The sequence below is a fragment of the Anomaloglossus baeobatrachus genome, chromosome 6 (genome assembly GCF_048569485.1).
Source record: "Anomaloglossus baeobatrachus isolate aAnoBae1 chromosome 6, aAnoBae1.hap1, whole genome shotgun sequence".
Classification (NCBI taxonomy): Eukaryota; Metazoa; Chordata; class Amphibia; order Anura; family Aromobatidae; genus Anomaloglossus; species Anomaloglossus baeobatrachus.
This window is the reverse complement of record NC_134358.1, coordinates 389027239-389053021: the sequence shown is the minus strand read 5'-3', so window position 1 is coordinate 389053021 and position 25783 is coordinate 389027239. Positions and strand designations below refer to the sequence as shown.

General features: G+C 49.0%; 2 protein-coding genes across 3 annotated transcripts in view; one reads left to right on the top strand and one right to left on the bottom strand.

The window, feature by feature from the left end:
• LOC142243933 (uncharacterized) overlaps positions 1 to 25783 on the bottom strand; it is a 140920-nt gene that overhangs the window by 73364 nt on the left and 41773 nt on the right. The window lies entirely within an intron of this gene.
• Positions 1144 to 25783, top strand: part of KBTBD2 (kelch repeat and BTB domain containing 2) — a 56076-nt gene continuing 31436 nt past the window's right edge. The window contains exon 1 of one of the 2 annotated variants that reach the window (XM_075315093.1): positions 1144 to 1527. The gene's annotated coding sequence lies outside the window, so the exon portion shown is untranslated. Of the gene's footprint in view, positions 1528 to 1591; positions 1659 to 25783 lie in introns of those variants that run through there. The other variant, XM_075315094.1, reaches the window with a different exon arrangement.

The following is a 25783-nucleotide window of genomic DNA, read 5'->3' as shown; positions in this document are numbered from 1 at the left end:
GTAGGGGCTCATGTATATACAGGGGCTATGCGAGGGCTCATAATGAATATACAGGGGCTACGTGGGAGCTCACACTGTATATAGAGGAGCCATGTGGGGGCTCATGCTGTATATAGAGGAGCCATGTGAGGGCTCACACTGTATGTAGAGGGGCTATTTGGGGTCTCACACTATATAGGGGCTATGTTTTGGCTCAAACTGTATATAGAGGGGCTATGTGAGGGCAAACACTGTATATAGGGGCCATGTGTGGGCTCATACATTATATAGAGGGGCTATGTGGGGGGATGTATTGCATATAGGATGTCAGGCGGTGTATAGAAGGATGTCAGCAGAATTACTACTGCTCAATGTTGAATGATAATATTCCAATATAAATGATAATTCTAATGAATGTTAATCTTCATATTATTTTCGGCCTATTGCTTCATCCCTCCACAACAATGCGGCCTCTCATGTGGCCCCTCAGGAAGCTTAATTACCCACCCGACTTAGAAGATACACGAGCAGACATAAGTACATGAAAAAAAAATGCGGGTGTGTGAGAATATATACATACATTTATTATTTACTTAATTGACTCCATAGTTGCCAGTAAATGGTCCTAGGCAGGCCGGAGAGCCTCCTGAGGCCGGGGTTCACCCATGCTGTAGGTGTGTCCTTTATGCACGGATGAATAATGCACACAATGAAGCCGCGGCCGTAGCACACGACATGGGCGCGGAGTGACACTACTCCGTCCGCTCACAGGTGACTCAGGACTGGGTCGAGAACCCTCCACATGCGGGAGGACTCGGAGGAGGAAGGCGGCTGCAGCCAATCACGTGCTCACGAAATGACGTAAAAAGAAAGCCTGGAGGAGCTGGGGAGACGACGCCAGGAATGTCGTGACGTCACGAGCACAGCTCTTCACCGCTTCCACACACCAGCGATGACGCTCAGCAAGCCCCGCCCCTCATTACTACTGGCGCCATTTTAGCGTAGAGCTATTACCGCGCTCTAGTGGACGCTGTGGGAAGTCGACTGTATAACGTTTAGTATAATGTGCCGGCGCTGGCGTGGAGCGCGCTTAGCAGAATTCTTTGTTATACCATAATGAAAGCGTAAGGGAAGGGCCCTCATTAAACATGTCCGCCACAGCTCTGAAATGAAAGATGCCTGCACGCAGCAATCAGTAGAGAGGGGGCGTGGCTGAGCTCGGCGGCCATCATCAATCACTGGCTGGAGACGCTCTTGCGCACTTCCGAAAGCTTTTTCCGATTTTTTTTAATTGATTTTTTTTCTGCGAAAACTTTATTTAAATTCACAAAATAGTCCCAAAATTGCACCACCGCCTTCCTGCATTCTCCGCCTTGGTGTTTGTCTGTGCGCGTCCTCTCACGCACCGCTGGTTGGTGGAAGGGGGCGGCGGAGGCAACAACGGCACGGCGAGGTCACACCCGGAAGGAAGAGGTAAAGGCTGGAGCAGACTCAGCAGAGGCGGCGGCGAAGTGTCAGGACGTGGGTGAGCGGCGCCGCCAGCACCCGGTGAGTATCATCATCATCATCCTCCTCATCATCATGATGATCGGCGGCTGCGACGTCCTGTGCTGCTCTGCTCATGGAATGGCCGTCAGCTGCAGCGAGGATTATACCGCTACGGGCTCCCCGGTCACACGGTACATCGGCGGCATGTGCAGGAGCGGGCTCCAGGGCTGAGCACAATGCCGGCTGCCGCCTGGAGGGGCTGCGCCATTGACGCCTCCTGGAGGGGCTGCGCCATTGACGCCTCCTGGAGGGGCTGCGCCATTGACGCCTCCTGGAGGGGCTGCGCCATTGACGCCTCCTGGAGGGGCTGCGCCATTGACGCCTCCTGGAGGGGCTGCGCCATTGACGCCGCCTGGAGGGGCTGCGCCATTGACGCCGCCTGGAGGGGCTGCGCCATTGACGCCTCCTGGAGGGGCTGCGCCATTGACGCCTCCTGGAGGGGCTGCGCCATTGACGCCTCCTGGAGGGGCTGCGCCATTGACGCCTCCTGGAGGGGCTGCGCCATTGACGCCTCCTGGAGGGGCTGCGCCATTGACGCCTCCTGGAGGGGCTGCGCCATTGACGCCTCCTGGAGGGGCTGCGCCATTGACGCCTCCTGGAGGGGCTGCGCCATTGACGCCTCCTGGAGGGGCTGCGCCATTGACGCCTCCTGGAGGGGCTGCGCCATTGACGCCGCCTGGAGGGGCTGCGCCATTGACGCCGCCTGGAGGGGCTGCGCCATTGACGCCGCCTGGAGGGGCTGCGCCATTGACGCCGCCTGGAGGGGCTGCGCCATTGACGCCTCCTGGAGGGGCTGCGCCATTGACGCCTCCTGGAGGGGCTGCGCCATTGACGCCTCCTGGAGGGGCTGCGCCATTGACGCCTCCTGGAGGGGCTGCGCCATTGACTCCTCCTGGAGGGGCTGCGCCATTGACGCCTCCTGGAGGGGCTGCGCCATTGACGCCGCCTGGAGGGGCTGCGCCATTGACGCCGCCTGGAGGGGCTGCGCCATTGACGCCGCCTGGAGGGGCTGCGCCATTGACGCAATTTCTGCAGCGATTTGAACAGCACACGTGCGCTTCAAATCGCTGCAGAAACAGTCTGTAATGAAAAGCCGATTCCATGCGCTCTGGATGCAGCCCCTCCCATAGACAGAGCGGGGGCTGCATCCAAAGCGCATGAAAGAAGTGACATGTCGCTTCTTAGAACGCAGTGCTTCGGCAGTAGCTGAAGCGCTGCGTTCTAATACGCCACGTGGGCATGGATTAGGCACAATCTTCATAGATTGTGCTGGGGACGCAGGACGCATGCAGTTACGCTGCAGTGCAATACGCAGCGTAACTGCATGAAGATACGCTACGTGGGCACATAGCCTAATGGTGCAGATGGAGTCAGTGTTCTGTTGTGCACCATTTTTGGCATTATACGCCTACTGGAGGCGGACACCCAGATGTAGAATGCAGTGTGAAAGCGCTGAAACGCACGAGTGACCGACCACTGATGCCAACTCCAGTCACTGCTTTAGGCTGGGGCCACACGGGGACTACTGCGATCCCCTTGCATGAGACTCGGCTCGTGCTGGCAGTACAGCAGAGCCGAGTGTCATGCATGTATCCTTGCAACTGAGGTCCGTTCGTGCGAGCGGACCTCAGCTGCGGGGGGCGGGCCGGCTCTCTGGAGGGGAGGGAGGGATTTCTCTCCCTCTCTCCTGCGTAGCCGGCTATAGCCATTCTCGCACTGCACTAGCGGTACACCGATGTACCGCGAGTGCAGTGCGATTTTTCTCTCGCCCCATTCACTTGAATGGGTGCGAGAGAAAGAGTCTCGCATTACAATCGCAGCATGCTGTGATTGTTTTCTCGGTCCGATTAGGGCTGAGAAAATAATCGCTCATGTGTGCTGACACACAGGCTAGAATTGGTCCGAGGGGAATGCGATGTTTTATCGCACTCCACTCGCACCGATTTTCTCGCCGTGTGGCTTAGGCCTTATGCTCTGATAGGGCAACATAATAGGGCTGTGTTCACATGTCCAGTAATCCTCTGTTAGATCAGGCACTGTCCGTTGGTGACGTTGTGCAGACAGGATGCTTTTGTCTGTTTTTTAAATAACTGATTTCAGCTGGATCCGAGTTTATCATTTTAGTCTATGGAAAACGGGTCCATTAATTAGCCACTCGTTTTTCATCCATTTGTACAGGATCTATTTTTTGCTTACTGGATCAGTTGCAAATGGAGGATAAATAGCAATCCGTTAACAAATCCGTTTTCCATTGACTTCAATGTTAAACAGCAATAAACAGATCTGGCTGAAAGCCAATTTAAAAACTGCAAAACTTCTTTCTGCAGAACTCTTCGGCCAACAGATCGCTGCTTTTTCCATTCTAATGGACGATTACTGGACACTTGCGCTCGGCCTAAAGGTAATATTGAGGAAGAAAGAGTGCAACGTGAACAAAATTGTATCATTTATTACCTTCTGCACTAACATTGTAGTTGTATTATTTTCCGGTTTCCACAATGTCTTGGCAGTTCTATGCACAGGGCATAACTGGAGTAGCCCCACTATTAAACTCCACTAAATCCTGACGAGGTGGAAAGGGTTAATGGTCACCAGGGATGACAACCAATGTCCCCTTTAATTCCTCATTGGATGTCAGATTGAAATTTTACCACCAATAATGAATTAAAGGGGACTTTATTATTTTTTTTTTTTTTTTTTTATTATACTGTGTAAAGTGACCTGCGGTGCATGTTTGAAATCGGGAGCAAGTAAATTTGTCTTGCAGGTGCTGAGTTCTCTGTGCAGATTTTACCCATAGACTTGCATAAGATATAAAATACGTTATTAGTGTGTTTCCACTGGGGAGAAATGAAATCTGCACATAAGTATATCAAAGTTTTGCTAAAGCCAAATATCAGGAAGGATCAAAACCTAATATTCCAACATGAGACAAAAAGCATGATGGAAAGGCATGTAGAATGCGCACACCAATGCAATGAAAAACACGGAAGTAATATAATTTACATGAAAGGGGCACAAATTCTGCGACATCAGAAGCTCCTCATGGGAACGTAGCTCCACTGTAGTGACTTCCTCGGGGGTTGGCTCCCGATGTCGAAGAACTGCGTGCTCAGACCAGTGCTATCCATGCTGATGTGTACTGTTTCATTTAGATGTCATTTCAGATGACTTTCCAGAATCTGCGGTCTTGTGTACATGAGGAGTAACTATTTGTGGCCTTTATAAGGCTGCTATTCTGCATGGTTTCCCCTCTCAGGTTGTCTTGCTGCTTTGATGTCACTTACACTGCACACAGACAAGAACGATTCCGGTCTCATCTCTCAGGTGCAAGTACAAGTGGATCTCAATAAATTAGAATCTCATCAAATAGTTAATATATCTCAGAAATTCAATACAATAAGGAAATGCATATATTACAGTATATAGTCATTACACACAGTGATCTATTTCAAGTGTTTGTTTCTGTTAATGTTTATGACAATGGCTTACAGCCAATGAAAACCCAAGTCATTTTCTCCAGAAAATTAGAAAAATTACCACACAACCCCTGCAAAGGCTTCCTAAGCGTTTAAATTGGTCCCTTAAGGGCACTTTACACGCTGCGATATCCATATCGCTAGCGAGCGTTCACGCCCCCGTCGGTTGTGTGTCACGGGCAAATCGCTGCCCATGGCGCATAACATCGCTTACAGTACATATAATCATTTAACACATATACAATATATATGTATCAATCTGTTCATTGTTGTATATGTATATATGTGTTAAATGATTATATGTACTGCTTTACCTCAAGGGGTTAACTTTTTTGTAATTACCATGCTCTCTCTATCCATTTGACCACGTGTTTGGGTTAGCTCTTTTTAAACAGTCCTGTGTCTAGATGTATTAGAGACTGAATAAGAACTGGATGTTCGAAACGCGTCCTTTCTAACATGGGCTTGATTACCAGAACATGGACTTTTTAATCTCACATGAATAAAGAATCTTCATTTTAAAGATACAATTTGCCTGGATTTCTGTGCTGGTGAATCCTCTCCTCATCGTTCCAATACGTTAGCGTGTGTTATTTGACTTTCTGCAATAGGGCTTTTTACATCTTGTTCATATTGGTGGTGAATTGTGACTTTTGCTTGTATCCATCTAAGTATTGTCATATACAGTTAGGTCCAGAAATATTTGGACAGTGACACAATTTTCGCGAGTTGGGCTCTGCATGCCACCACATTGGATTTGAAATGAAACCTCTACAACAGAATTCAAGTGCAGATTGTAACGTTTAATTTGAAGGTTTGAACAAAAATATCTGTTAGAAATTGTAGGAATTGTACACATTTCTTTACAAACACTCCACATTTTAGGAGGTCAAAAGTAATTGGACAAATAAACCAAACCCAAACAAAATGTTTTTATTAATATTTTGTTGCAAATCCTTTGGAGGCAATCTCTGCCTTAAGTCTGGAACCCATGGACATCACCAAACGCTGGGTTTCCTCCTTCTTAATGCTTTGCCAGGCCTTTACAGCCGCAGCCTTCAGGTCTTGCTTGTTTGTGGGTCTTTCCGTCTTAAGTCTGGATTTGAGCAAGTGAAATGCATGCTCAATTGGGTTAAGATCTGGTGATTGACTTGGCCATTGCAGAAGGTTCCACTTTTTTGCACTCATGAACTCCTGGGTAGCTTTGGCTGTATGCTTGGGGTCATTGTCCATCTGTACTATGAAGCGCCGTCCGATCAACTTTGCGGCATTTGGCTGAATCTGGGCTGAAAGTATATCCCGGTACACTTCAGAATTCATCCGGCTACTCTTGTCTGCTGTTATGTCATCAATAAACACAAGTGACCCAGTGCCATTGAAAGCCATGCATGCCCATGCCATCACGTTGCCTCCACCATGTTTACAGAGGATGTGGTGTGCCTTGGATCATGTGCCGTTCCCTTTCTTCTCCAAACTTTTTTCTTCCCATCATTCTGGTACAGGTTGATCTTTGTCTCATCTGTCCATAGAATACTTTTCCAGAACTGAGCTGGCTTCATGAGGTGTTTTTCAGCAAATTTAACTCTGGCCTGTCTATTTTTGGAATTGATGAATGGTTTGCATCTAGATGTGAACCCTTTGTATTTACTTTCATGGAGTCTTCTCTTTACTGTTGACTTAGAGACAGATACACCTACTTCACTGAGAGTGTTCTGGACTTCAGTTGATGTTGTGAACGGGTTCTTCTTCACCAAAGAAAGTATGCGGCGATCATCCACCACTGTCATCCGTGGACGCCCAGGCCTTTTTGAGTTCCCAAGCTCACCAGTCAATTCCGTTTTCTCAGAATGTACTGACTGTTGATTTTGCTACTCCAAGCATGTCTGCTATCTCTCTGATGATTTTTTCTTTTTTTTCAGCCTCAGGATGTTCTGCTTCACCTCAATTGAGAGTTCCTTAGACCGCATGTTGTCTGGTCACAGCAACAGCTTCCAAATGCAAAACCACACACCTGTAATCAACCCCAGACCTTTTAACTACTTCATTGATTACAGGTTAACGAGGGAGACGCCTTCAGAGTTAATTGCAGCCCTTAGAGTCCCTTGTCCAATTACTTTTGGTCCCTTGAAAAAGAGGAGGCTATGCATTACAGAGCTATGATTCCTAAACACTTTCTCCGATTTGGATGTGAAAACTCTCATATTGCAGCTGGGAGTGTGCACTTTCAGCCCATATTATATATATAATTGTATTTCTGAACATGTTTTTGTAAACAGCTAAAATAACAAAACTTGTGTCACTGTCCAAATATTTCTGGACCTAACTGTAACTGCCCGATTCTGGGTGGTTTTTTTTATACCTGTCTTAAAGGGATCATACATCAGCTGATCATTAAATCTACTCACACTAAGTGGAGTGCTATTGTGTGATTTATTGTGCACTTCTAATTGTAATAGCATTAAGGGACTGGTGTTGATGGCCTACGATATTTACATCACAGGCATCCTTTTTTTTTTTTTTTGTTTTTGTTTTAAATGTGTGCTGTTTCTAATAAAAATTTGATATAATTTTGCATTAACACATGCTTTGTCTCTTCTCCCCTCTCTTAATCATACAAGCATTGAGCACCCCTAGATATGTTTTTATATTGTGTACATAAAGTAGCTGTGCATCTCCATATTTTTTCTTTTCTATAGCGAAGGCAGTCATTGACACACTCCACAAGGAGGGTAAGCCACAAAAGGTCATTGCTAAACAAGCTGGCTGTTCAGAGTTCTGTGTCCAAGCATATTAATGGAAAGTTGAGTGGCAGGAAAAAGTGTAGTAGAAAAAAAGTGCATAAGCAATCGGGATAACTGGAGCCTTGATAGGACTGTCAAGAAAAGGCCATTCAAAAATTTGGGGGAGATTCACAAGGAGTGGACTGCTGCTGGAGTCAGTGCTTCAAGAAAACACACACACACACACACACACACACACACACACACCGCATTCCTTGTGTCAAGCCACTCATGACCAATAGATGACGCCAGAAGAGTCGTACCTGGGCCAAGGAGAAAAAGAACTGGACTGTTGATCAGTGGTCCAAGGTGTTTTCAGATGAAAGTAAATTTTGCATTTAATTTGCAAATTAAGGTCCCAGAGTCTGGAGGAAGAGTGGAGAGGTCACAATCCAAGCTGCTTGAGGTCTAGTGTGAAGTTTCCACAATCAGTGATGGTTTGGGGAGCCATGTCATCTGCTGGTGTAGGTCCACTGTGTTTTATCAAGACTTCTTAGCACAGCCATCTACCAGGAAATTTTACAGCACTTCATGCTTCCCTCTGCTGACGAGCTTTTTGGAGATGGAAATTTCATTTTCCAGCAGGACTTAGCTCCTGTCCACACTGCCGAAATTACCAATACCTGGTGTGACGGGGTGTACATCAGAGCAAAGAGAGACAACAGGCCGAGGATGATCCAACAGGTTTACTAACAGGAATACAGGAACAGCACACGACAAGTCCAAATAAAACAGATTCGGGGGCACCTCCCGATAATCCAAAGTGCCAGATCACAACGTAATAGTCCTTTTCAGTGTCCCAGAAATCCCACACAATCCACTGGACGGCGAGGTCTGTCCGCAGATTCAGATCTCGCTCCCTTCCTCTTCAAAAACTCAACTCCCAACTGCATTTAGAAACAGGAGTGAATTGTTTGAGCTCGTGGGCCCGCCCCTCAAGGGTAGGGGTCTATGCAATGGTTGGGCCCACTAGAAGATTCTAGAAGGTTGGCTCCGAGATGTCTACAGGTTTGTGTAGTTGGCGTTATCCACTGCTTACGAAACAATGAGAAGTTTCCCTGGCTGTGTGGACAAGAGATAATTGCATTATGGGCCCAGAGACACAGGAGATGGGGGGAAGGTATGGTTACTTACATCCCAAGACATTTCAAAGTGTTCAGTAAGTACAACCAAAGGAAAGTGACATCACATCCTGACATAGTATTACAGCAAATACAGTGAGAAGGTAAAATACATCATGACAATTCCTTCCCCTCCCAACTTGTGTACGTACTAGGGACCTCTACAGGTCGCTGGTTAAGTACACGCAGGCATGGCTGACAGGACTCAAGGCTCCTCTTGCCTGGACAGTCCATCTGCATTTTGGTGTTGGCTGCCCCTTCTATATTGTATGGTAAAGTTATAGGGCTGCAGAGCCAGGCTCCATCGCAGTAAGCGTCCATTGTCCCCAGAGACTCTGTTCAGCCAGGTGAGGGGATTGTGATCAGTAACCACAGTGAATTCCCGTCCATACAGATACGGCCGTAGTTTCTTAAGGGCCCACACTACAGCCAGACATTCCTTCTCAACAGTTGCATAGGCCACTTCTCGGTCCAGCAGTTTCCGGCTGAGATAGGCGATGGGGTGCTCGTCCCCAGCTGCATTCACCTGGCTGAGGACAGCTCCCAGTCCATAAGCAGAGGCATCCGTTTGCACAATGAATCTCCTCTTGTAGTCTGGAGCAGCCAGGACAGGATCGCAGATCAAAGCATCCTTCAGCCGGTTAAAAGCCTCATCACAGGCTGGAGTCCAGATCACCAGCCGGGGCATTGTTTTCTTGGTCAGGTCAGTAAGAGGCTTGGCCACAGTACTGAAATGAGAAACAAATTTTCGGTAATAACTGGCAGTGCCCAGAAAAGCCATAACTTGTTTCTTAGTTTGGGGTACAGGCCAGTCTCTAATAGCCTGGATTTTGGCAGGCTCAGGTCGGAGCTTCCCTCCTCCCACTCTATGTCCTAGGTACTGGACTTCCCCCATCCCCAATTGGCATTTATCGGGTCGAATAGTTAGGCCGGCTGCAAGAATCAGGTCCAAAATAATGGCTACTTGATTCAGATGTTCCTCCCATGTGTGGCTGAAGACGGCGATATCATCCAAGTAGGCACAAGCAAAGTCATCACATCCCCGGAGGATCTGATCCACCATTCTCTGGAAGGTGGCCGGGGCATTTTTCATTCCAAAAGGCATGCTTAGAAATTCATACAGACCAAAGGGGGTTATAAAAGCGGACCGTTCTCTCCCTTCATCCGTTAGAGGGATCTGCCAGTATCCCTTACTGAGATCCAAGGTAGTGACATATCGGGACCCAGCCAGTCGGTCTAGAAGTTCGTCAATACGAGGCATTGGGTAAGGATCGCTGACGGTATGGTCGTTTAGTCGCCGATAGTCCACACAAAATCGAGTACTCCCATCCTTCTTGGGTACTAACACCACAGGGGAGGCCCAAGGGCTATGGGAGGCCTGGATTACCCCAAGCTGTAACATCTCCTCCAGTTCGTGCTGCATGGTGTTTCGTACTGATTCAGGTACCCGGTAAGGAGCCAGTTGTATGGGACGGATGCCCTGAGTGTCCACATGATGTTGGGTGACGGTGGTTCGACCTGGTTGGGATGAGAAAGCAGCCCGTCTCTGTTGAAGCACTTCCAGCATCTGGATTTTCTGTAAGGAGTCCAGGTAATCTCCCAGGGGAACCTGTTCCACAGTGGATGGGGCTCTCGCTGCTTCCACGAGATCAGGTAGAGAGTCCTCATCCTCTTGACCATCTTCTGAAGCCAACCGACAGCTTGCTATCATTGGAATGTTCTGGTCATGGTACTCCTTAATCATATTCACATGGACAGTCTTTTGCCTTAGCCCCTGATCATCTAAAGCAAGTAGGTAATTGGTATCATTCAGTTTTCTGAGAACCCGGAAGGGACCCTCCCATGTGGTCTGCAGTTTATTCTGCCGATGGGGAACAATCATTAAGACTTGTTGTCCTTCTACAAACTCCCGATAGCGTGCGTTACGGTCAGACCATGTCTTCTGTCTGGTTTGAGCCATACGCAAATGACTGTGCAAAACTAGCAAGTTGGGCCAAGGTTTCTCGCAGCTTTAGGACATAAGGGACAACAGGGGTTCCTGTATCTTCAACTTGCCCCTCCCAGTATTCCTTGAGCAGGGTTAAGGGTCCTCGGACCTTTCTTCCATAGAGTAGTTCAAAGGGGGAGAACCCAGTGGACTCCTGGGGAACTTCCCGATAGGCAAACAAGAGATGGGGTAGGTACTTCTCCCAGTCTGAATCTCGGTCCGTGAAGGCCCTCAGCATATTCTTCAGAGTGCCGTTGAATCTTTCACAAAGTCCATTTGTTTGGGGATGATACGGGGTCGTTCGGATCGCTCGTACTCCACAGGTGCGCCACAGACACTGGACCAACTCTGACATAAACTGGGAGCCTTGGTCCGACAAGATCTCACTGGGGAATCCTACTCTGGTAAAAATAATAACCAAGGCCTCGGCCACCTTGGCTGCAGAGATACTTGACAAGGCCACGGCTTCTGGATATCGGGTGGCGTAGTCCACAACAGTGAGAATGTACTGCTTTCCAGATTTACTTGGTTTAGCCAGAGGTCCAATGATATCAACAGCTACTCTTTGAAAGGGTTCTTCTATTATAGGGAGCGGTTGCAGGGGTGCCTTTGGGTGATCTCCGGGTCGCCCTCTACGCTGACATATGTCACAAGTTCGGCAGAAATGCGCCACTGCTTGGGAAATCCCCGGCCAATAAAAAGTTTGAGTCAATCGTCTCTCGGTGCGGGTTTTGCCTTGATGGCCAGCCGTAGGAATGTCATGAGCCAGGTATAATAGGGGAATTCTGTACTTCTGAGGAACAATCAGCTGTTTGCTATAAGTCCAGGGCTTATCTAGGGAGTCGGCATTGGCAACCCGATACAGAAGTCCATTTTCTCTGATAATTCTTTCTCCGTTTTCCCCTAGCTGCCCTATTTCAGCCCGAGTTCTAAAACTAGCAAGGGTGGGGTCAGTCTCTACTTCTTGTCTAAACTGAACTTTATCCCAAGTAACATTCATATTATCCCCACAAGAAGAATCACTCACCGGCTGTAATGGCAGTTCTGGTGGCCTCAGTTCCATGGATGGGTTGTACACGTCCACATGGGCTGCTCTCTTGGCTTGACTTCTGGTTACCGCACCGACAAAGTGGCAATGAAGATTCCCCACATCATTTCCTAGAAGAACGTCTGCAGGGAGGCCGCTCATCACACCGACCACACATTGTTTTGCCCCAAAGCCATAATCCAGGGTCACACTCGCTCTTGGAATATATCTCTGGGTACCTCCTGCCAGTTCAATGGCAATTCCTGGTCCCTTTTGAATTGCTTGTGGTTGAATTACTCGGGGATCGGCTATGGTGAGGAAAGCTCCAGTGTCACGGAAGCCAACAACTTTTTGGCCATCCAGCACGACCTCTTGTAGATGTTTGTCCTGAAGATCAGAAGAACAGGTGGCTGGAGCTCGCACCCCATAGACTCCGGGTAGGGGAGCCAGGATATCTGAGTCACTTGGCAAGTCATCAGGCACAGAATCCAGCTCTTCTCCTGGTGAAGGTGTCTGTAGGTAATGAACAGGCAAAGGCGGTCTGTAGCTGTTCTGTCTACGAACACCTGGACATTGGAATTGCATGTGCCCAGGCTGCCCACATCCATAACATCTGCGCTCTGGGATTCTTCCTCCGCGTCGTATTCCCAAAGGTGGAGCATGAGTAATGCGAGGCACAGTCACACGAAGGTCCCCATGAGTTGACGGTCTAGGGTGATGGTGAACATTGGGGCCAGAAGGACCAGGGGCCACCAGCGTTGGGGGGTTGGTGTTTTTTTTCTCACTGGGTAGTAGTTTTTTCCACTGAGGCTTGATGGTGAGAGCCTCATCAGCTAGAGCTGCAGCTTCCTCCACAGTGGCTGGTCTCCTTTCACGCACCCATTCCCGGATCTCAGCGGGGCACTTGAAGTAAAACTGCTCTTTTAGGAGGACCTGGAGGACGGTCTCCAAGGTTAAGGCCTCCTCTGCCTCCAACCAACGATGCCACAGATGTTTGAGTTTGTGGACATACATCTTGAAGGACACTTCCTCATCACATGCTAGAGTACGGAACGGAGTCCTGTAAGTGTCTGGCGTTACAGCATAATGTTCTAGAATAGTCTGTTTAATATCCGCATACTCACAGTTCCACCGAGGGTCCATAGCTCTATAGGCTGCAGCAGCTCCACCCTCTAAGAGCCCAACCAGATGCCGGACGCGCTCCCTTTCTGGGACTTCCATTAATCGACACTGATGCTCAAAGTCCTGGAAGAAGCCCTCAATGTCACCAGCAGCCTCATTAAACTGCTTGAAGTCTTTGCGGGACACTCTGGGAAGTTCCCTCATGATGGGTGCTGGGGTTACAGTCTGTCTGGAACCTCTCGCGGCTTCCACAGCGAGCTGCTTATCCAGCAATGCCATCTCCTCCATCCTGCGCTCCTTCTCTTCAGCTCCACGCATGGCCTCCCTCTTATCTTCTATGGTGGCCTCATCTCCAAGCAGTGCCATCTTTTCCTTGTACCACACAACCCATTGACTTTTTTGGGTATTCACCTCCGGCTCCCGTCTTTGCTCCCCTTGCTGTGGAAATTGTTCCTCAGTGCCATCTTGCAGGCAAGCGTGTTCCAATGCCTCAATTAGTTGCTCCTTAGAGAGTCCTTTGTAGCCGACACCTAATTCACGGGCCTTTGTTTGTAGACTCGCCACAGTCCAGTTCCTGTATCCTGAGGTTCTGGTTTCAGACGTCGATTGGCTGTTGTCCTCCATTTCTTCTGCTCTGATCCCGCTGCTGCCACCAGTTTGTGACTGGGTGTACATCAGAGCAAAGAGAGACAACAGGCCGAGGATGATCCAACAGGTTTACTAACAGGAATACAGGAACAGCACACGACAAGTCCAAATAAAACAGATTCGGGGGCACCTCCCGATAATCCAAAGTGCCAGATCACAACGTAATAGTCCTTTTCAGAGTCCCAGAAATCCCACACAATCCACTGGACGGCGCGGTCTGTCCGCAGATTCAGATCTCGCTCCCTTCCTCTTCAAAAACTCAACTCCCAACTGCATTTAGAAACAGGAGTGAATTGTTTGAGCTCGTGGGCCCGCCCCTCAAGGGTAGGGGTCTATGCAATGGTTGGGCCCACTAGAAGATTCTAGAAGGTTGGCTCCGAGATGTCTACAGGTTTGTGTAGTTGGCGTTATCCACTGCTTACGAAACAATGAGAAGTTCCCCTGGCTGTGTGGACAAGAGATAATTGCATTATGGGCCCAGAGACACAGGAGATGGGGGGAAGGTATGGTTACTTACATCCCAAGACATTTCAAAGTGTTCAGTAAGTACAACCAAAGGAAAGTGACATCACATCCTGACATAGTATTACAGCAAATACAGTGAGAAGGTAAAATACATCATGACACCTGGTTTAATAACCGCAGTATCACTGTGCTTGGTTGGCCAGCAAACTCACCTGCCCTATCCACATAGAGAATCTATGGGGTATTGTCAAGAGGAAGATGATACACTAGGCCCAACAATACAGATAAGCTGAAGGCATTGATGCAGTAATTAATGTAAAAGGAGCCCCCACAAAGTATTGAGGCATTTACTGTACAGATTTTTCAGTAGGCATAAACATTTCTGATTTTAAAATCATTTTTTTTCCAGTTGGTCTTATAATCTAATTTTCTGAGACTGAATCTTGGGTTTTCATTGGCTGTAAGTCATCATCAACAGAAATGGACACGTGAAATGGATCACTATGCGTGTAATGCATTTATTGAGATGCGCCTGCATTCCTGAAAATCACATGGTATCATTTTTATTTTTTTTTATTATTTTTTTTTTTCATTCATTCATTCATTCAGAGTTGATGTGTCCCTACAATAAAAATGACAGCCTCTCCATTCTTTGTAGGTGGGATAACTTGCAAAATCGGCAGTGTTTTAAATATTTTTCCCACTGTATATCTGCACATGCCTGGTATTATTCCCTACCTCGGGGCCCTGCATTGATCCATCAGCTCTTAGCCATGGGGAATAGCGCTATATCTGCACATGCCTGGTACTATTGCTCACTGCTGCAAAGTGCCATTCAGATGATTAGAACTGAGCTGCAATAAAAAACCCAAGGCGCTGGGGCAGATATATAAAGCAGTTTATGCTTGTTTTCTGGTATAAAACTGCTTGAGATATTGCACTGTTTGTGCTGCTTTTAGTTGCTTAAAAAAAGTAGCATCTTTAGGTGTGTTTACTCAAATTGTTGCCAGCTGTCTCTTTGGCGACATGGGTGCAGTTCCCTAGCAGGGGCCATAGCCAAGCGCATTTGGCAAATAATTTGCACCATAAAATTGACAAATTACGACACAAATGATATTCCGTGTATTTTTCTTGCAATACTGTGCAAATTCATTAACTGACACTTTCCTCATTCAGGCATCGGTGTATAACATACGTCTTAGGGTATGTGCGCACGTTGCTTTTTACCTGCTTTTTACCTGCTTTTTTGCTGCTTTTTCTTCTGCGCTGTTTAATGCCAAAATGGATGTGTTCTTCTATTCAAGCAAAGTCTATGGGAATTTGGGTTTCTTGTTCACACTATGTTGTTCAAAATGCTGCCTTTTTGTGGCAGAACTTTGGTCAAAAACTCAGCTTTTCAAAGAAGCAACATGTCAATTGTTTTTGCCATTTGGGTTTTGCACTGCAAAGCTGAGTTTTTGACCAAAGTTCTGCCACAAAAAGGCAGCATTTTGAACAACATAGTGTGAACAAGAAACCCAAATTCCCATAGACTTTGCTTGAATAGAAGAACACATCCATTTTGGCATTAAACAGCGCAGAAGAAAAAGCAGCAAAAAAGCAGGTAAAAAGCAACGTGCGCACATACCCTTAGTCGTGCTTTTCACAGATCCCATTATAATACACTTTTTTTTTTTCTGATGCAGTTTTGTTGGCAGAATTCACACTTTTGTCTTCCCAGCAAAGTCTATGATTCAGGTTTGCTGTGCCCACGTTGCAGTTTTGTCTGTAGTTTGTCACAAACTTGTGACAAACTGCATCATGTTCTATATTTTTGCATTTTTGTCCCTGCGTTTCGCACTAGTGATTGGAGGACTCACAATTCAATCTCCCGCCGACCCAAGTCGCTGGGGGATTGATCCCTGGTATCTGGCCAGATGCCGATCCCCCATATGATCTATAGCAACCAGAATCCAGTGCAACTGATTCATACTTACCGATTCGCAAGGACAGGTGTCACACTGCTCCCGTGGCCTCTCAGTCTTCTTTCGGGGCTGCTCAGTAGGCTCATAGATATCCACTGCTTCCACCGACATCTGTGATTGGTTGTAGTCAGACGCACCCCCACACTGTGGGACAATGTTTCCAATCACAGACCCGATCTGTGGGTCTATAGCGTACAGTAAACCTAAATAAAATTGGTGTGGAGTCCCAACCCCCCCCCCCCTTTTTTTTTTTTTTTTTTTTTTCTTCATGATACCCAGCACAGATAAAGAATCCGGTTACAGGCTGTAGCTCCCAGCCATGTGCTTATCTTATATCTTATCTAAGCTGTGTATCAAAATAGGAGGAACTGCATGCAGGGTTTGTGGGGTTTTTTTTTTTTTTTGTGTTTTTATAAAAAAAAAAAGTGTTTGGCAGTCAGCTGGTGGCTGGTATCCTTAGGCCGGGGAGACCCACGGTTATTGGGAGCCCCCCCGAAGCCTAATAGCAGCCTGCAGCTGCCCAGGATTGTTGCATCGATTAGATCCGACAACCCCAGCACTTTACCTAGCTCTTCTTGATTGGCTTGGTGCGGTAGCAGTTGCTGCAATTAAGAGGATAGTGGCACAGCTGCCACTAACCCCCTAGACTAGGCAGGGAATTTGGGCATACAGGTGTGAATGTTGCTTGGTTGGAGGGCATAGAGTACCTGACAGGTTCCCTACAGTCCCGGATATACCACTTAACAAAAGTCTGGAAAAGCAAGTAGCACTTATGACAATCAGCTGGAGGGTCCATTTCAATATTTTATTTTTTTTGAAACACACTCTCAGAAGCAAAGATGGTTAGAGGTTCACTAATCTGAATGTCTGCATCTACAAACTGGAGCTGTTTCAGATCCAATATTTCTAAACGTAAAATTGTAAAAAAAAATGTTGAACATCCCACCATCTACATTACATAATGGCATTATAAGATTGAGATTCTGGAGAAATCCATGTGCACAAGGGACATGGCCCACTGTTAATATATGGTATGCTGTACTCTCAGGCCGCATTAAACACGGGCATTCTTCAGTCGTGCCAATCCCTGCATGGGCCCAGGGATACTTCCAGAAATTTTCTATGCACAGATATACAGCTTCTTTAAATAGGCACAATTTAGAAACACTGATGTCTTCTCTGAGCTAAAGCTCCTTTTTAAAATGTACGGAGATAAAATGGAAAACTGTTGTGGTCAGATATTTAAAAGCTTGAAATTGTGTAGTAAATCAGACGTCGTATCCTGTGAACTCGAGGAGAGGGACCATCCAGCTTATCAGCACGCAGCTCAAAAGCCTCAATCTCTGTAGGACTGGGCTGGCTTTAGGGTCAGTAGCATGGGCCATTTACATCCCTTGAAAGGCACCATCAATCCTAAGGCTGCTTTCACACATCCGGTTTTTGCAGTGCGGCACAATCCGGCGCTTTGCAGAAAAAATGCTGTTTTTTTTTTGTTTGCTGCCGGGTGCGGTTTTTCCTCATAGACTTTTATTAGCGCCGGATTGTGCCACATGTACTTGCGTTTGATCCGGTTGTGGCAAAAATCGTTATTCCGGCGGACGCACAGGACGCAGGGAGGAACTTTTTCTTTGTCGCTCCATTGGGAGACCCAGACAATTGGGTGTATAGCTATTGCCTCTGGAGGCCACACAAAGTATTACACTTAAAAGTGTAAGGCCCCTCCCCTTCTGGCTATACACCCCCAGTGGGATCACTGGCTCACCAGTTTTGTGCTTTGTGCGAAGGAGGCAACACATCCACGCATAGCTCCACTTTTTAGTCAGCAGCAGCTGCTGACTATGTCGGATGGAAGAAAAGAGGACACATATAGTGTCCCCAGCATGCTCCCTTCTCACCCCACTGTATGTCGGAGGTGTTTGTAAGGTTGAGGTACCCATTGCGGGTACGGCGGCAGGAGCCCACATGCTGATTCCTTCCCCATCCCTTTTTACAGGGCTCTGGGTGAAGTGGGATTTACCGGTCTCCAGGCACTGAGACCGTGCTCCATCTACAGCCCCTGGAGAAGATGCTGGATGGAGCGGAGTACATCAGGGACATGGCCCTGCTTCCTCAAGGTACTCTGTGTCCCCGTGCATTTGGCGCTCACACCGCAGCATGCTGGGTGTTGTAGTGCGCCGGGGGACATCAGCGCTGCGGCGCCTGTGCCATGGCCTCATTCAGCTTTGCTGAAGCAGGCTCACTTATGGGAATTGGTCGCGCCGGCCGCTGGGACTGCGGCGCGGCTGGCACTTGTAGTGCGCCGGGGACTTCAGCGCGGCCTGCGCTTTTACGGCGGCCGCGCTGATAACTAGAGTCCCCGGCTTTTGCGGCCTGCTTCCGTTCGTTCCCGCCCCCAGACCTGCCAGTCAGGAGAGGGGCGGGACGCTGGCCACTTCCAGGAATCGGTCGCGCCGGCCGCTGGCAGCGGCGCGGCTGGCACTTGTGGTGCGCCGGGGACTTCAGCGCGGCCCGCGCTTTTACGGCGGCCGCGCTGATAACTAGAGTCCCCGGCTTTTGCGGCCTGCTTCCGTTCGTTCCCGCCCCCAGACCTGCCAGTCAGGAGAGGGGCGGGACGCTGGCCACTTCTATGAATCGGTCGCGCCGGCCGCTGGAACTGCGGCGCGGCTGGCACTTGTGGTGCGCCGGGGACTTCAGCGCGGCCCGCGCTTTTACGGCGGCCGCGCTGTTAACTCGAGTCCCCGGCTTCTGGGCCTAGTCTCCCTTCGTTACCGCCCACAGCCCTGACAGTCAGGGTAGGGGCGTGACGCTGCATAGTGCAGAGCTGAGAGCTGGAGTATGTTTTGCATACTCCACCCCTCTCACTGTGTGCACTGTGAATCCGGATTCCCGCACTTTCTCAGGCACGCCCACGGCTTCCTTCTCTACAAGGACACCGGCAGCCATTAGTGTCAGTTTCTGTATGATACAGAGACAAGTGTGGAAGACCCTGGCATTCTGATAGTCACACAATCGCTGCAACAGGCGTTAAGCAGCACCTGTGGTGCTAACCCCACTAGTGCAGAAGTGCACTTATAGATATGCTTGTACTATATACATTGCACTGTTTGGTCGCACGTTGTATATACCCTCCTGGATTATGCGGAGGAGTTATCAGCATATTCTCTGTGTAAAACAAAGGTGCAGAACCACATGTTTTTCTATACAGCTGGTACAGCATGTACGGCTATACGGCCGGCAGGTACATAGACTCCCATTGTATGCACTAATGGCCAGGGGATGAGGACGGTGTCTGCAGTATTTACTGACAGTTTTTCTGAGACTATGGCTATGATACTAGAAGCCTAGCAGTCCGGACATGTCTCTCACAATATGGGCACTGTTGAATCATTGATCCATGGCCCCCCTCAGTGTGAATAACTAACAGCTCCGGGAATGTCACACGCATCCCAGAGTCACGGCTCTGCACGGACGTCAGTCCCAGACAGCCTAAGTGGGCTCGCTATGAGCGGCCTCGGTTTCATCAGGGTCCTAACAGAAGGACTCGCTGTGTAATGAGGCGGAAATAGCGGCTCAGGATTCTGATCCTGAGACCGCTCTCAATCTGGATACACCTGATTGTGACGCCATAGTAAATAATCTTATAGCGTCCATCTATAGAATGTGGGTTATTTCTCACAGCTCCTCCAGTGGAGGAGTCAGCTTCACGTATTTTTCTGGACCACTCTGCCTTCAGAGAGGCAGTCCAGGAACACCACGCTTATCCAGATATGCGCTTCTCCAAACGGCTTAGGATACACGTTATCCCTGTCCCCTGACTTGGTCAAGGACTGGACCCAATGTCCCGAGCGGCATCCTCCAATCTCCAGGCTTGTAGCTAGATCCATAGTTGCAGTGGGAGATGGAACTGCAAACTCAAAGATGCCACTGACAGACAGATGGATCTCTGGTCGAAAGCCATCTATGAGGCTGTCGGCGCACCGTTGGCTCCGGCATTCTCTCCCTTGGGGCACTCCAAGCTATTTCAGCTTGTCTTACACAGATTGACACGGTTACACGTACATCTGTGCCGCAGGTGGCATCCTTAACCTCTCAAATGTCTGCATTTGTTTCTTACGCGATTCAGGTTGTCCTGGACTCTGCGAACCGTGCGGCGGTAGCCTCCGCTACTCCGTGTTTTTAAGCAGAGCCTGGTCTGCTCGTTAAGTGAATGGAAGGCAGATTCTGCTTCCAAAAAAGGTTGCCTAACCAGTTGCCTTTTTCTGCTGACCGACTGTTTGGTGAGCGTTGGATGTAACCATCAAACAGTCCAGGGGTAAGGATTCATCCTTTCCTCAGCCCGGACACAACAAACCCCAACAGAGCAAGAGGCAGTCGGGGTTTTCGGCCTTTTCGAGGCTCGGGCAGGTCCCATTTTTCCTCGTCCAATGTGGACTCAAAAGGATCAGAGGAGCTAAGATTCTTAGCGGGCTCAGTCTCGCCCAAAAAAGCGACAGTCTGAAAACCCGCTTCCAAGGCGGCTTCCTCATGACTTGCGGCCTCGGTCGGTAGCAGGCTCTCCCGCCTTGGCGATATTTAGCTGCCATAGGTCAATGACCATTGAGTGTGAGACATTCTGTCTCACGGGTACAGGATAGAGCTCACTTCTCGTCCTCCAACTCGATTCTTCAGAATTTCTCCACCTCCCGGCCGGGCCGCTGCTCTTCTGCAAACAGGGTGCACTCTATAGGCAGAAAGAGTGATGACCCCCGTTCCTCTTCAGGAACAAGGTCACGGTTTTTACCCCAAATTCTTTGCGGTACCTATAACAACGGGCCGTTCCGTCCCGTTCTGGATCTAAAAATGCTCAGCAAGCTCGTGGACACCAGGCGGTTCCGGATGGAATCCCTCCGCCATGTCATCGCCTCAAGGTCCCAAGGATATTTCCTAGCATCATTAGGCATCAAGGATGCTTATCCACACGTGCCGATTGATCCAGAGCACTAGCGTTTCTACGCTTCGTTATAGGAGACGAACACCCTCTGTTCGTAGCTCTACCTTCCGGCTAGCGACAGTCCAACTGGTCTTCGCCAAGGTCAGGGCAGCAGTAGTCACAGTCCTGCACTCTCAGGGTCACTCTGTGGTCCCGTATTTAGACGATCTACTTGTCAAGGCACTCTCTTAGGAAACATGCCAACACTGCCCGAACGTTGCGCTGGAGACTCTCTAGAGTTTTGGGTGGATCATCAACTTTTTAAAGTCAGATCCGACCCCGACCCTATCGATAACATATCTAGGCATAGAGTTTCTTACTCTCTCAGCGATAGTGAAGCTGCCGCTAGACAAACAGCATTCACTACGGGCTGCAAGCTCTTCTTTAAGAACCAGTCGCACACATTGAGACGCCTCATGCACTTCCTACGTAAGATGGTAGCAATGGAGGCAGTTCCTTTCGCGCAGTTTTACTGCGTCCACTACAATGGGACATTCTCCGCCAATGGGACGAGGAGTCGACGTCCCTCAACAGAGTCGTCGTTCTTTCTCAGGCGGCCAAGGAATCTCTACGGTGGTGGCTTCTTCTCACCTCTTGGTCAAAAAGAAGGTCCTTCCTATCCCCGTCCTGGGCGATAGTTACGACAGACGCGAGTCTATCAGGGTGGGGAGCAGAAGCATATCCGACTTCAGTCGGACAGCTCCACAGCGGTGGCATACATCAACCACCAAGGAAGAACGCGCAACCGGCAAGCCTTCAAGGAAGTCCGGCAGGTTCTGATGTGGGTGGAAGACACGGCATCCACCATATCCACAATTCACATCCCAAGTGTGGAAATTAGGAAGCTGACTTCCTAAGTCGCTGAGGTGTGGCCGAAAGAGTATGGTCTCCTCACCCGGACGGGTTTCAGGAGATCTGGCGCCGCTGACAGAGGCCGGACGTCGATCTAATGGCGTCACGGCACAACAACAATGTGCCAGCTTCATGGCACGGTTTCACAATCATCGAGCTCTGGCGGCAAACGCCTTAGTTCAGCATTGGTCGCAGTTCCAGCTACCTTAGGTGCCACCTCTGGCATTGTTGCCCAGAGTACTGCGCTAGATCAAGACCGACTGCGGCCGCGCCATCCTCGTCGCTACAAATTGGCCGAGGATGTTGTGGTACTCGGTTCTGGGGTGCCTCACGGTAGGCTAACCGGGGGCACTACCAGACCAATCAGACTGGCTGTCTCAAGGGCCATTCTTCCATTTGAATTCTACGGCCCTCAACCGGATGGTGTGGCATTGAGTCCTGGAACCTAGTGTCGTCAGGATTACCTCAGGACGTGGTTGCCACCATGAGACAGGCTAGCATACCAACGTCCGCCAAGATTGACCACAGGACGTGGAAGATGTTCTTATCTCGGTGCTCGGCGCAGGGTGTTTCTCCCTGGCCGGTTGCATCGTCTATGTTTCCTTCCTTCCTGCAATCTAGGTAGGAAAATGGGTTGTCGCTCAGTTCCCTTTAGGGACAAGTCTCAGCGCTATCTGTATTTTTTCAGAAACGACGACTTCCTCAGGTACGCACGTTCCTACGGGGAGTTTGTCTTCTCAGCACTCCGTACAAGCGGCCGTTAGAGCCCTGAGATCTGAACAAGGTTCTAATTGCTCTCCAGATGCCGCCTTTCGAGCCTTTGAAGGATGTCTCCCTTCCCGTTTTTCACGGGAAGTGGCCTTCTAGTAACGGTCTCGTCTCTTAGGAGAGTTTCCGAGCTAGCAACGCTCTCATACAAACTCCCTTCCTGGTCCTTCACCAGGACAGGGTAGTTCTGCGTCCGGTTCCGGAATTTCTCCCTAAGGTGGTATCCCATTTTCATATCAATCAGGATATCACCTCACCTTCTTTGTGTCCTCGTCCAGTCCATCAATTTCAGAAAGATTTGCATCTGTTGGTTCTGGTGAGAGCACTCAGGTTCTACTTCCCGCATGGCGCTCCTGCGCCACCCGGATGCACTCTTTGTCCTTGTCGCTGGTCGGCGTAAACAGTCGCAAGCTTCCAGATCCACCCTTGCTCGGGGGCTCGAGGAACCAATTCTTGAAACCTACAGTTCTACTGGGCTTCTGGTTCTCTCAAGGCCGAAGGCCCATTCTACCAGAGCCGTGGGTGCATCCTGGGCATTACGGCACCAGGCTACGGCTCAGCAGGTGTGTCAGGCACCCACCTGGTCGAGTCTACTTACTTTTACCAAGCATTATCAGATGCATACCTACGCTTCGGCAGACGCCAGCCTAGGTAGATAAGTCATTCAGGCGGCGGTTGGCCACCTGTAGGAGAGGGCCGTTTGACGGCCCTATCATGAGGTATTCTTTTACCCACCCAGGGATTGCTTTTGGACATCCCAATTGTCTGGGTCTCCCAATGGAGCGACAAAGAAGAAGGGAATTTTGTTTACTTACCGTAAATTCCTTTTCTTCTAGCTCCAATTGGGAGACCCAGCACCCGCCCTGTTTTCTCGGGGTTTTTCTGTTTTTTCGGGTACACATGTTGTTCATGTGGTATGGTTCAGTTCTCCGATGTTTCCTCGGATTGAATTGGTCTTTAAACCAGTTATTGGCTTTCCTCCTTCTTGCTTTGGCACTAAAACTGGTGAGCCAGTGATCCCACTGGGGGTGTATAGCCAGAAGGGGAGGGGCCTTACACTTTTAAGTGTAATACTTTGTGTGGCCTCCAGAGGCAATAGCTATACACCCAATTGTCTGGGTCTCCCAATTGGAGCTAGAAGAAAAGGAATTTACGGTAAGTAAACAAAATTCCCTTCTTTTGCCAGCGGGAAAAAAAAGCATGGCGTGGCGCCGTGCGGCATGGTGCATAGTCCAGTCTATGCACGCAGAATCCGGTGCTATGCACGCCGAATCCGATGGCATGCATCAAACGCCGGAAGCATGTACTGGATTCGGTTTTTACTTCTGAGCATGCCCAGAAGTGAGAAAAACATTGCTTGTCAGAAAATCGGACCGAGAAAACAATCTCTGCAGGTGCAATGACTTTTTCTCTCGCACTGCACTCACGGTACACCGATGTGCAGAGCGAGAGTCGCAATAGCCAGCAACTGAGGAGAGAGGGAGATAAATCCCACCTTCCCCTCCTACGTGCCGGGCCGCCCCTCCTGAGAGCCGGGCCGCCCCCCCCCCCACAGCTGTGGTCCGGTCGGACCGCAGACGCAGGGACACTATCATGACACTCGGCTTCTGCTGTGTTGCCAGCGCGGGCCGAGTATCATGCGAGCATCGCAGTATGCCCCGTATGGCCCCAGCCTCTCTCACTCACACTCTCTCTCACCCACTCACCGGCGCTGCACGGCTCTCACACTTCTCTGGCAGCTTCTCCTGATTTGAAAATGCCGGCCGCCCATTATTCAATCTCCTATTCACTGCTTTCCTCGCCCACTGGTGCATATGATTGGTTGCAGTGAGACAGCTGTCACTCATCGTGGGGGCGTATCTGCCTGCAACCAATCAGTCGCCGGTGGTCGGGTCTATCTTCCAGTAAAATTAAAAAAAAAAAACGTGCGGTCCCCCCTCAATTTTGATACCAGCCAAGATAAAGCCACATGGCTGAAGGCTGGTATTCTCAGGATGGGGAGCCCCACGTTTTTGGGAGCCCCCCCCAGCCTAACAATATCAGCCAGCAGCCGCCTGGAATTGCCGCATCCATTAGTTGCGACCGTCCCGGGACTGTACCCGGCTCATCCCGAATTGCCCTGATGCGGTGGTAATCGGGGTAATAAGGGGTTAATCATGGCAGGCGTCTGAGACACCCCCAATGATTAACCTGTAAGTGAAAGTAAATAAACATACACCCAAAAAAAATCCTTTATTTGGAATAAAGACAAAAAAACACCCTCTTTCACCATTTTATTAAAATCCCCAAATACCCCATCCAGGTCCAACATAATCAATAGCTGTCCTGCCACTATTTCAGCTCTGCTACATGACGCTGACAGGAGTGGCAGTAAAACACCGCCGCTCCTCGGAGCTCCACCCAGCAACTGAAGGGAGTCGCGCTGTCAGCGGGGATGTCACTGAGGTAATTCCGGGGTGTTTGCGGTGATGTGTGCGGGAGTGCCAGTGTATGTACGGTGATGATGGGGTCTCTCCCTCTCTCTCAGCTTTAAAAAAAAAAAAAAAAAATGGATCAGTTTTTTTTCCGGATCTGTCCCATCAGTTTTTACACACTCTTGAGACGGATCCGTTGCATCAGGCACAAACCGGATTTTGTGCCTGATTGCAAAAAACTGATGTGTGAAAGCAGCCTAAGGCTATGTGCGCACAGTGCGTTTTTCGGGTGCGTTTTTGGCCTCAAAACTGCAGGACTTTGCTTCCCCAGCAAAGTATACATCTGTTTTTTTTTACCTGCGTTTTTGAGTTAAAAAAAAAAAATGAACATGTCAGTTCTTTCCTGCGTTTTTCTGCGTTTTCCCCCCATGCAATGCATTGGAAAAACGCAGAGATCAAAAACGCACCAAATCGCGGCAAAAACGCATGCATTTTTTGATGCGTTTTTTCGACACGGGTGCGTTTTTGTGCGTTTTTAGTGGCCAAAAACACAGCGTCAAAGACGCAGTGTGCGAACCTAGTCTAAGCGTTATATACTGGTTTTAGAAGAACTTCTCTCATCCAGTGTCCAGCTTGCATTTTTCAGCGTAATGCTAAATC